The sequence below is a fragment of the Condylostylus longicornis genome, unplaced genomic scaffold (genome assembly GCF_029603195.1).
Source record: "Condylostylus longicornis isolate FDR11 unplaced genomic scaffold, ASM2960319v2 ptg000135l, whole genome shotgun sequence".
In the NCBI taxonomy this organism is placed as follows: domain Eukaryota; kingdom Metazoa; phylum Arthropoda; class Insecta; order Diptera; family Dolichopodidae; genus Condylostylus; species Condylostylus longicornis.
The window spans coordinates 3,112,578-3,125,753 of record NW_026578103.1 but is presented as its reverse complement, the minus strand read 5'-3'; positions in this window follow the sequence as shown (position 1 = coordinate 3,125,753).

Below are 13,176 nucleotides of genomic sequence, written 5' to 3'. Positions count from 1 at the left end.
ATAATGATGAACAATGTTCTGGTAAAGATCAATGTGACAAATTTTTCCATGATTATGGTCAGGATTAAAACATCGAGAGTTAAAATAGTAATGTTCATTTATTTAGAATTTTATAGTGGTTTGTGCTGAAACTTCAACAAATTAAGAATAACTTCAAACAATCTTCTCTATGAACAAGGGGAAATAGGGGGAAGAGAGAGAGGTTTTAGGAGAGACGGCTTAAAATGATTTGTAAAGCATTCAGCATTTTAAAAAATGTATTAAATATATTAATAAATACTAAGTATTTAATAATATATTTTATAAAATGTATTAAAAAGAGCAATCGTATTTAAAGCTACAACATTTATATTAGCGAATTTCTTAAAATCGACAAGTGTACTCGTAGTAGCAAAATAAAAATTATAATTGATTTCTAGAAAGTCGCGTTACATTGTATTTTTTCATACCCGTACGAACGTATGTTCGAAGGGTATACTAAATTTGCCTTACCGTTTGTAACGCTAAGAAATAACGGTCTTAAATATAGGCTCAAGTGTATATTTTTGATCAGCGTCAAATTCTGAGTTGATTTAGCTTTGTCTGTCCGTCCGTCCGTCCGTCCCAACGATAACTCAAAAACTAATTGAGCTAAGTTCATCAAATTTTCACAAATGATTTATTGTAGTAAGTGCCAGAACCCTATTTAAATTGGATATAATCGGGGTACCGGTTCGAGTAGCTGCCATACAACTTCAAAAGTTATTTGGCTATATTTCAGAAACTATAAAAGCTATGGTATTGAAATTTCACACAAACGAATATATTAGTAGGGCCAATGTGTTTGATAAAAGTCGTTAAAATTGCTTGGCTCCTTCTGGTAGCTGTCGTACAACTTCAAAAATTATTTGGCTATATTTCAGAAACTATAAAAGCTATGGTATTGAAATTTCACACAAACGAATATATTAGTAGGGCCAATGTGCCTCATAAAAGTCGTTGAAATTACTTGGCTCCCTCTGGTACCTGCCATACAACTTCAGAAGTTATTTGGCTATATCTCAGAAGATAAATAAGCTATGGTATGAAAATTTCACACAAGCGAATATATTAGTAGCGCCAATGTGTTTGATAAAAGTCGTTAAAATTGCTTGGCTCCTTCTGGTAGCTGTCGTACAACTTCAAAAATTATTTGGGTATATCTCAGAAACTATAAAAGGTGTGGTATTGAAATTTCACACAAACAAATATATTAGTAGGGACGATGTGCTTGATAAAATTTGTTAAAATTTCTTGGCTCTTTCGGGTAGCTGCCATACAATTTCAATAGTAGTTTGCAACACACGGTATTTTGAAAAACACATAGCACTGAAATTTTGCATAAATTAATGCATAGTCTATCCCAAAGTCAGTTATGGCATCTTTATTCGCACATAGGATAACAAATTCGTACGGGTATCACAGAGTTGAAAAGGCCAACTCTATTTTTTTTTTCGTTTTAACTAATTGTAGTTGAAATTACTGATGCCATATGTTATGCGATTTGAAAAGTTCAACAAACCTAATCATTGTATATCTGCAAATTGAGTACAGAAAATTTTAAATATTTTATAAAATTTTAAAAAGGTCCAAACTCTTTCAAGACACAAAATAATTTTTTTACTTTTTAACATACTTTTTATCAATAACATATTTTGTAAAATTAATCTCACCATATATCATCGTTCGATTTGCATGAAAAGAAACCATATCGTCGGTATTATGAAATTTTTTTGTACATCGAAAAAAACGCATTTACAACGAAAATATACACAATAATGTAATTTTGCAGGTACGTGTAAAATTTACAACGTTATTTTTTCGAAAATACTAACGTTAGAGTTACTTGGGTTTTTTTTATAAAGATAACTTATAAAATTCAGATTGTTTCTATATATAGAACTCGAAACTTTTAAAAAATCAGTTTCGTAATACCGAGGAAATTTAAATTATTTCCATAATACCGACAATATTTAAGTTATTTACTATATATTTTTGTTGGAGTCAAAATAAAAATAAATTCCATCAATACTAAGGACTATTAATATAAATATAATTTACTTTTACATATTCATCCCATGGTGTGAATGTATACGGAAGTTTATTGTGTTCGTGTAATACAATATTCCGCCAGCAGACGTCGATTTGCAATAGCTATTTGTTTCTCATAAATAAATTTAGAATTAAATAAAATCTTTACAAGTATTTAATTAAATTTTTCAACGATACAAACAAAATTTATTATAAAAATAATTGTTACTTATTACAATTTTATATTTAATAAATGATAAAATGCATAATTAATGCCGTGCATATAATAAAAATGACAAAAATATTTACAAGAATAGTTTTATAAAAAATATTTTAAATATTTATAATATTTATTTCGAAATAATTTCTTTTAATTGTATATAATAAAATATTATTTGCCTAGATACAATTACGTAAACCGGAATTTTCATTTTCTATAGCATTATTTAAAAAAAAATAAAATAAAAACAAAAAGGTGTTAATATAATTAACATTTTCCATATTTAATAAATTATTAAAATTGAGAGAAATTCGAATTTCCGTCCTCAAACTGTATGCATGAAATTTTTTATAGTTATTTATTTTTCTTTTCCTCGAACGTACTTTTATTTAAATAATTTAAAATATGTAGATGTATGTACATACTACCCAACATATTTGTGATATTTATAATATTGCTGTGCCTGAAACTACTATTACGTTATTTTGTTATACGCTTATATTTTAATATATTTATAAAATAGTACACATAAAATACGTATATAAAGTAAATATAAAACAATTTTTTTTTGTTTTCGTGGGGTACTCCTTGTTCAATAACATTTTACGCTCACCCTTGTTCTATTCATATCAGATCAGTAGAACACAATATATTTTCGTAATAAGGTATACGCAGATAAGCAAATGTAATGTAGTAAAACCATAACATGGTAAAAATAAAAATTATTAAACAATAATCATATTGCCACGTTATTGATATTGTTACTTTGTAGCACTGTATATAAGTTCTTAATGTTGTACACTATTGTGGTAAAATAAAAATAAATTATAACCGAATGTTGGTAGAAATATTATTAAAAATTTTTGCAATGTTTTTATATTCATAACACTTTTATAATTTTTCTATTTGCTTCTGACTTATTTTTATTTTTACTTTTATGTTATTTTGTAGAAAATACTTTTGGGCCAATTTGTGGTTCTCATATAAATAAATTTCTGATCCAAATTGGCAGGATATCCCAAGCGATTTATTGACAGACAGGATATTATTAAATAAAGAGAAAATATTAATTCTATTTTTTTTATATTCAGCTTAAGTTATTTTTTGTTTTGTTTTTTACAAAAGCGTTTTTCGTTATTTTTTTATTAATTTTCTTGGTCTCTCTCTCTGCCTTCAAAAACAATATATAATAATATTATTACTGTTATATCAATGAAATCAATGAATAAATTGAATAAAAAAACACAAACAAAATAGATTAAAAAAATCTATTATTAATAATAGTCATTGTGATAATAGGAATCATAAATGCATTGCTTTTAATAACGAGTACCTAAGTAATACTATTACGTACTTGTACAACAGTTGACCTGACTTGCTATAAGTGAATATCCAGATTCACTGCAAATATTGAGATTTTAACAAGAGAACGATCATTTTTGTTAAACTTTAGAACTAAAATTGTATGATATTCTATTCACTAAAGGTAAATCCTCAAATGTCTTTTATATTGTAACTAAAATATTACGGTATTGTTTGTATAAAATATTGTTAGCATAATTTGAGAAAGAGCACTTCTATACTAAATAAAAGCTTTATTAAACACTCAAGAAGAAGTGTCATTTATACCAAAGTTTCCCCACTTTAATAAGTATAGGCGTTACACAAAGGAAATATCGACAGCTATGTATATCCAACATATACAATAATTGAATAAAAGAGAAAGCAGAATTTTACAAAAAATCAGATCATCAACCAAAATGTAACTTGCTCTGTATCTTGCCTATTTAACATTATAATTTTTTATTGTACTGTACATATAAGTTAATGAATGAAACAACTAACCTAATATTCATTTAAAATATATACTCGCATAAAATTTTCGAGTTTAAATTTATAAATTTATTATGACAAAAAAATAATTAGTATTACGTGAAGCTTTTCTAGAATTTAGAATCCAGTATTTCTACGCAATTGCACAGCAAGTTTAGCTTTCTTTTAAAATTATTTTAATTATTAAATACAGCATTAACTTTAATTCTCTAATTTTAACAAAAATTTATAGAATAATATTTATATAATTGACAACAACAAGGTTAGAGTTATAAAAATCACTTCATAAACCCATTCACCTAACATAGATTAACAATATTTCACTAACTGTTTTATAAGCATTGCTTGAAAATAAAAAATGTTAAATAAATTTAAAATTTGCTATTTTTTTATGATTATTGATAGAGCATATTATATTTATTAGAAACATTATAGATTATTTATTTCTGATAAAATAATCTATAATGAAAGTCTTCTGCAATTTGGCTAGGTTTGTATAAATTTTCATTTTTATGATTCAATAGACGAATATCCGAAACTTGAGTCAACAAAATTTATATTTCCTGATTACTTTATGCAAAACTTCCGAAATTTTACATCGATGCCATTGTCTTACACTTAATACCAACCCGCATATTTCAATATTAAAATTCATATCCTTAATATTTTAACAAAAAAAAATTCCCAGAATATTTTCTTTAATCATTTTTCTTCCTGTTTTAAAATAGAACAAAAAAAATAATTCTACAATGTTTTTCTCTACTTGCTTAAATATCTCGTAATTCAATGCAATTTTTTTTATTTATTGAAATGCAATAAGACCAAAAAAACAAAAACACAATGATAAAATAGGACTTAGAAAAAAGAGAGTATCCTTTATAAAGCAAAATCCTTATAAAATAAAAATGAATAAAATGGCTTGAAGCGATTTCCTTGTAGAAAATTTTTTTCTCTTCTATCTATTTTCTATGAGAATCCTTTATAATAAACTATAATGTGTGTGTAGTATGGAAAACAAAAGACAATATGTACTTATATTTGAATCCTTGCACACACACTAAATATACATAAAAGCATTTTTTTCAGAACAAAATTGGGATGTTCCTTTCATTTTAAAAGATTATTTATTATGCACGTGCAATAAAATCATTTTACCCTACAACCTTATAAAGTCACTGTGTTGATAGATGCTCTGATCTTAAAATTCGAATTCGTTCATAAAAAAGAAAACTAACTTTAAAAATTTTATAAGTTATTGCTTTAGTTTACTTGCACTTTGATACAATATAAGTGCTAGAAAACTTGTTATTACTTTTATAACACGTGAAAATTTATCTGCAGAGAAATTATTTTGTAAACATACTTAGATTTACACTGATCAGCAAAAAAATAATAAACTTTGAACATATTTTTCAATGCTATTAATATACTTTGAAGATTAAATCAGATGGTCTTTATACATTTGCATCCTTAGCATATTCTTTGCCTCAAGACATCCCTTCATCAAAATATTTAAAGTTTGTGTCAACAATTAATTTAAAGATGACATATCAGAGGCCCAGAAAACGAAATTGGAATAGTTACAAATAGACAAATTTTTTTTCCTCTAAAACATATTTTCATATTTGATATTTAATGCGACCTACATATTTTTAGCAAAAAAAATTATCTATTAGATATTTTACCCTAAGTTCTGTTTCGATTGCAACCGAATTAAATGGTGTTTTTTATCATAAAGAAAGGCTAATAAAGGGTTTGAAAATAAAAAACTGTACCTTATATTCCTTGCGCCCATAAATTTTATAAAAATAAACAAATGCTTACTTAAAATAACACTTTTTAAAATTTTTATTTTTAATATATACGTTAACTTATTATTGTCAATTGAAAGATTTCGCCGTAAACTCACTTATTTTATTTAAAACTCATTGATGCACATAAAATCGATTTAGTTCCGCATATTTTTCACTCGAATTAGAAGACAACAATAAACGAAAATAAAGTAAAGAATTGGATCTTTTTTATTTCCATTTTTTTTACTCAAGTGATATTCGACTATAATAAAAAAAAATCATGGAACAGACAGACATTCATATATAATATGAATAAACATGTACGCAATTTACATTTCACTGACATAAAAAAAAAAAGGATTTTAATTTTTTTTTACTTTTTAATACAGGATTCACAATATTCGAAGAAATACGTACGTATTCATTACTTTAAATCAGAAATTATTAAAGGTTTTATATTTATACTTTCATTTTATTAAAATAGACTTATGTATGTATAAATGCAATGCCGTATCTGCGTTATTACAATCACGTGAATAAAAACGACTTCAGGCTGTAAATTTTTTTTGTGTTGCAAAATTTCACTTTTTTCTAACTTACCCGCCCCAATTTTATTAAATTAAATACTTATAATCTAGCGTAAATTTAAGGGGTTTTATATATGGAATTAAAATATGAAATGATCACAAAAATTAAAAATAAAAAGTAACGAAACTGTTTTTAAATTTATTTTCGAAGAATTTTGTAGAAAACTAAAATGTAGCGAGACTTCCTCATCCTTATTCTATAATATAATTCCCGTTTTACTCATTTCATAAATTTTGAATTGTATCAAATGCTTGTTAATGGTTATGAAACTATAATATAACTTATGAATTCAAGAATGAAAGGAAAGAAAATAATAATTTTTGATTTAAATTTATTTTAATCGTTTTAAGTGAAATAAAAAAAAAACATCTATTGTTATAAGGATATTCAATTTATAAAGTACTATATAATTTTTTTTTACTTTCAAACCCCTTAAATATCACTGAACCAATAAAATTTCAAAATTATTATGACATTGTTTGAATATTTTGTGTCTGATCTAAACTTTGTGTCTATGCTCCTTGACGTATGTTTATGTGCCTGTATATTATAATGCTAAGTATAATAGGAATTTAATTTAGACAATTGTAATTCATTGCGCTTTAAAAATTCAGAATATTTCTGCGTCTTTTAAGATTTTCAAATAAATGAATCATATTCAGTTTACTATTAAAATAGTAAAATTTAAAAATTATAGAAAGACCTCAAAAATATACTTAATAGTTCGTTTCAAAAATTTTAGGTATTCACCTTAAAAAAAATCCACAAGTAAAAATATTTCAATATATATGAAAATCTTTTAGACATAATGTATAAAAAAATATTTATTTTTCAAGAAGACTTTTATATTTAATACCTAAGAAACATAAAATAAGGTGAGAGCTATAGTTCTTCGATGATATCTAGTCTATGTAAACAATATATAACCATGTCACAGTCGTAATTTTTAAGAACTTTTCAAAAAAAAAATTAAAAAGTAATCCCTAAAAGCATCAATTCTATCCATCTATTTACAAAATTTCATAAAATTTCAAAATAGAAAGCTGATATTTTGTACATTATTTCTACAGCAATTAAATTTTTTGCTTATTTCCCTTCAAATTACAACCGTTCGAAAACATGAAAATGCTAGTATTTTAAATGTTAGCGAATCCAAACCAATTTTAAAATTTTGAAAACAGTAAACGATTTATTTCTTCTATTGTAAAATGTAATAAGAAAATGTTATACTTTTAAATTAAACCAGTTTTAAACCAGTTTTAAAAATTGTAATTTTCTAGGTTCATCAAATTTCTGTAAGGGCAATCATTGCCTTATACAAAAAGTTTTTATGTCTATGTTATGCCTTAACACAATTCAACCATTATGCTAGCAAATAAATTTTTCAATTGCCAATTTCAAAGTTCTCCGAAATTTATGCAATATTATATGGAAAATAATCGAATTTACGTACTTGAATCGTATTCATTACTCAAAAATCTTTCTTAATAAAAAACTTTTTAACTAGAATTTGTATATAAGCATGTACTTAATTGTATGCTAGATTGAGCCGCCCACATAATTTTGCGTTCTGTTGCTAGCAAATTATTTTCAAATTATGGTTTGAAATACTGCTAATACGTATATCACATTATATAACTAAATGTTTCCTCACCTTTTACAGGCAAAAAAAATCGTTTAATTTTTTTAACGATTTTATTTAATGTTTATTTCACATATCGGTTATGCTAAACACATAATGTCGTATCTGCCGTTTAATTTTAATAATGAAGTTAAATTACAGTGTCGCATAGATTCTCCATGAATTTTTTCTATTTCAATGTTAAATTTCAATGTATGCGAACACATACTTATTTACAGATATACGCACAATATATAGGTAGAAACAATTTTAAAATTATTTTTGCCCCATATTTTTATTTACACCAATCTTATCAGATAAACATATATGCATATATATGTACTTACATATATATGCATCACAAGCAAAAGCATAGTAAATTTCACGCTATAAATCACTTGATAAATCACTTCTGAAAAAACCACTAGAAGAGTAAAAAATGAAAAAACAATCACAATGCGCATTGATAAATAATCACATATTAATCGTAATATTGGAAATATTTTGTTTCACCCCATTGTTTCCCTGATCAGTACATAAGAAATGAGCATTTCAATAATAAAAATTATGTACTAGTATTACTAAAATAGTGTCACATAACAATTCATAAAATTTGTAAGAATGGTATAAGGGTGCATACATAGTCTTCTTCTAATAAAATTAGTAACACTTAATTTGATTTTACTAAAGATAAATCTATTAATATGGGTGTGCAATCGTGTTTAGTTAAATGTATTTTTTAATAAAAAATATTTTTAGTTATCAAATGTTAAATGTGCAACCATATATTAATTTGTTGGTAAAAAAAGAGTACTATAACACTTGAATTATAAGAAACGGTATGCATTCATACTGGTAAGTTCAGTTTAAATATCGTCAAAAGAAGTGCTTAGAAACAAGAAAAAAAAGTAATCGCAATTCTCTATTTCCAATTGAAAAACATTCTCTAGGAAACAACAGTTGTTGCAATATAGGTTTAAGTGCATTGTCCGTGTTTTATATTTATTTAGAAATTTTTAATTAATTTGAAACTTTAAATTACATTTTTTTACATACGTGGGTAATTATATATAGGATAATTCATTATTAAGATAACGAAATTGATTTCAGATTTATTTAGTGAATTCGAATAAGGAGTAGATGTTTTTGCATAGAATTTTTCTATTTAATAATTTTTTACTCTAACTTTCTCTAGGCTCCGCACATATAATATATGTACGCTGCAACACAACTGTGCTTATTTTTGAAAATCTGTTGCTATAAATTGTGTCAATATGTCAACATTCGATCCTTTGCTTTCCAAATTCGATTCTAATGTGAGCGCCTAATAATTTAAAACTCTTAATTTTTGGTATTCAGTACTGAAAGCGCAATCACAAATACTTTCTTTAATTTTGTTTAACTATGAAATATTCAAAATTTAGTTTTTTTTTTAAATAACGAATTACATTAGCAAGTAATGAGCCACTTATTATGATTTTTATTAAAGTTTTACCGTTTTAAGGTTTAAGTTTTCATAAATTTTGCAAAATAAATAAGAAGAACGATTTTTCTTTAACATTTATTCCTTTTATTATTTTTCCTTTTTATTTTTTCAATTATTTTTTTTTTTTGTATTTTCGCAGAATTTCAAAACCTTTCTCTAATAACTAGAATTATTTTGACAATTGAATCTTGCACTTTCTCTTGAGCGCTTAGATATAGGTTCAATAAAACTATGTACATACATATATGTAGTAGATTATTGTAAAAACGTATTTCTATACGCATCTTAATGCCAGGAATGTTAAATAGCATGAAAGGAATTAGAGTTTTTGTGTTGAAACCCCTTTTAAAAGTACTTTACGCCGCATATGTATGTCATATGAGTTGTTACAATCGCAATCGAGACATTGTCACAATGTCTCATCACCACAAAAATATGAATAAAATTATATGAATGTGTTCGTAAATATAAATAAATAAATGAATAAAAACTTCACATTCTCACATATTCTATATTTAGGATTATCCTTTATAAATAAAAACAATTCAAATAAATATTATTCCGTTTTTGTTCTTTATTCCTATACACACACATAACACATATTAACAATACACATGCCTTCATACAAAATATAGAATTTCCTTTATTTACAAACATTTTTATGCGTTAAACACAAATTCTTCTAAGTCCAACTTATTTATTTTGCACATATATTTATTTTTAAGGGTCTTTTCCATATATCAGGAAAATATTATGTATTATTATAATAAAATGGAAGACATACGGTCACGTGTCTATATATTAAAAATGTTTTGCATTAGATTTAAGCCACTATGTAACTTTACGTACGTTTGTACATAATAAACTCTTGATATATACACAATGTCAACCAACTAACTACCGTTGATGCTACTATCATTTTACAGAAAAGATATCATTGTTGACGCCAATTTTAAATATTTTTTTTTAATTCGAGATAATATAAAAGCTGAGTCAGTAAGTTCTTTTAGAGGGAAATGTATAATAAATATTCATAATAAAACGAAGTCACAGTAAGTTTACACATTTATAATGTATTTATATGCTAGTAAGAAAAAACTGCTTTTATAATTATTTTCTTTTTCTTTTTACACTTTTGTTATTATACATACATTACATAATGATATTTGAATTTAGAAAAAAATGAAAAACAAAAATACATTCATTCATTAAAAATTGAAGGAAAAGAAATCCAATGAGGGTGAAATTTTCATATTCAAGTCTAAATTGTACCATGAACCCTCTTAGCAAAACAACAATCGGCACAAATTGCATATACATTACGTATACATAGAAAAGAATTATAATAATTATTAATCAAGAAATCATTTTTTTCTATTTTTAATAATGAAAATTGGTAAAAGAGATGAGCATGATAATAAAAAAATGTAAAATTAAATAAAGTCATTAGAACTGTGGAAGTGTTAAGAATGAAACATTTTTTTTCGATAATAAAACGTGACCATAAAGTAAATTCTCTAATATCCTATAGTGAATTTCTTTAAAATCTTATATTTGCAACAGAAAAAAAATATAGATACCCGATGGGAGAATTGAATCATTTTGAACCCTTAGGATTCTTGTTTTGCATTTAATTAAAGTTAAAGCGAAAGGATATTAAAAAATTTAATCACATGAAATCATAAAAATTTTACTTGATTTTTCAACAGAAGAATTAAATATTTTTAATATCCATGTTTCACTTCTAGAATACTAATGAAAATTTTTTAAATGCAATAGAAAAGTATTTAATAAATTTGTTAAGTTAGAGTTAAAAAAATTCCATAATATTAAAAGAAGTTGTGAAATAAATATAGCGAAATTCTATAAATAAATAAAATAGAAATTCTAGAAATAAACCCTTATAAATATAGCGTTTATTTATAAAAAAGGAAAATAATATAAACACATTACTTTTTTTCTCAACAATTCCCTTATCATTTAAATATTTTAATTATTTTCAACATTAAATTTTATTTTCTTGAATTCCTATGTTTGAATTGAATGAAAAATTATTAGGACATATTGTTGAAACATTTATCTTTAATGATAATACGAGTATCAAATTTAGATGGTGAATCATACTACTGCAAATCTGAAAATTAATCATAAATTGTGAATTTATTTTATTTGAAAATAATTGCAAATGCTAAAATTAACAAAAAAAGAAATATTTCGTAAAAGGATACCTTTTGAAAAAGCATGCACCGCACCACCATGAATTTTTGTTGCGAGAAATAAAATAATAAAATTTTTTTAGTGTCTCCGTAAAAAAAAGTAATTCTCAAGAAAATCTCTAGAATCTCTCTAGAAATAACAATTTTATTTATTTTTCGAATTATAAAATTTATTCCGGAATTCGTTTCTATAAAAATTTGGATTTAGAATATTAATTTCTAAAGGAAAAACTATATTAGCAAGTTTTTTCTACAATATTTCTACAAGCCTTGACGTACAAATATTTAAAAAAAAAGAAACTAAAACTTAAAATTGTGAAATGTAACAATTTTCTATAAAAAAATCAATAAATTGCATTGAACTTCCATCAAGATTAACTTATATTTTCCTTTATATTTAAGCGAAATTTCTTAAAATTATTTTCAGATCTCAATACAAGAAATAAACTCATTGCACCTTCCACAATTTGTTTTCAACAAAAAGCCAATTACTCTAAGTAGTTTACTTACTGGCTTAACGGTGCTTTTTCTCATTATTGTTAAATCTTTACATCTTTTTATCTTTGCTTTTTATGTACATAACAAGATATCTCTAAATACCAATTTCTCTATATATTTATTGTTTAATGTCTATAATATTTTACAGCGTATTCTACAAGTATAACTTTTAAGTATATACAGGGCGTTTCGGATAAGATGGCAAATAATTTCAGGTATCATTCTTTGATCAATTTTCAGCAAAAAAATTGTATGGACGCTAATATTTTTCACATGTTTTTAAATACATTTAACACGTTTTACTGAAAAAACTATTGGATTAACTATTGGAGGAAAATGTTATATGGGTTAGCTTTTAGATCTCGTTGTAGTGCATCAATTAAAAATAAGAAAAATTTTTAAGAAATTTCGAATTTTGTAAAAAACATTTAAAAAAGAAATAAAAATTCTGAATTTGACGAGCTGTATCTCGAAAACTATTGCTTAAATCAAAATAATTGCATAAGACCAAAAATAAATAACAATCAATCGTAAAACAAGCTTCTAATGATAACTCTATGTTGTATGGTTCCGAAGGTATGAGTATTTATTTATATGCAGGAAAGGACCGACACCTTTTTTTTCCAACAGGCTGCAGCTTGAATAAGCTGCGAGTATATCTTCATCTACCCCTCTTGCGCCAAACACCCTGTATATACTTTGGGTATAGGTAAATATTTTGTATATAAAAACGTAGGCAATGAGGTGAAATAAATATATATTAAACAAAATTAAGTTAAAAAAAAGAAAAGTGTTTGCAACTTGGCGAAAAACTTTTTATTTTATTATTTCAGAAAAACTGCTAAAATTTATTTTATTAAATTCCTCAACGA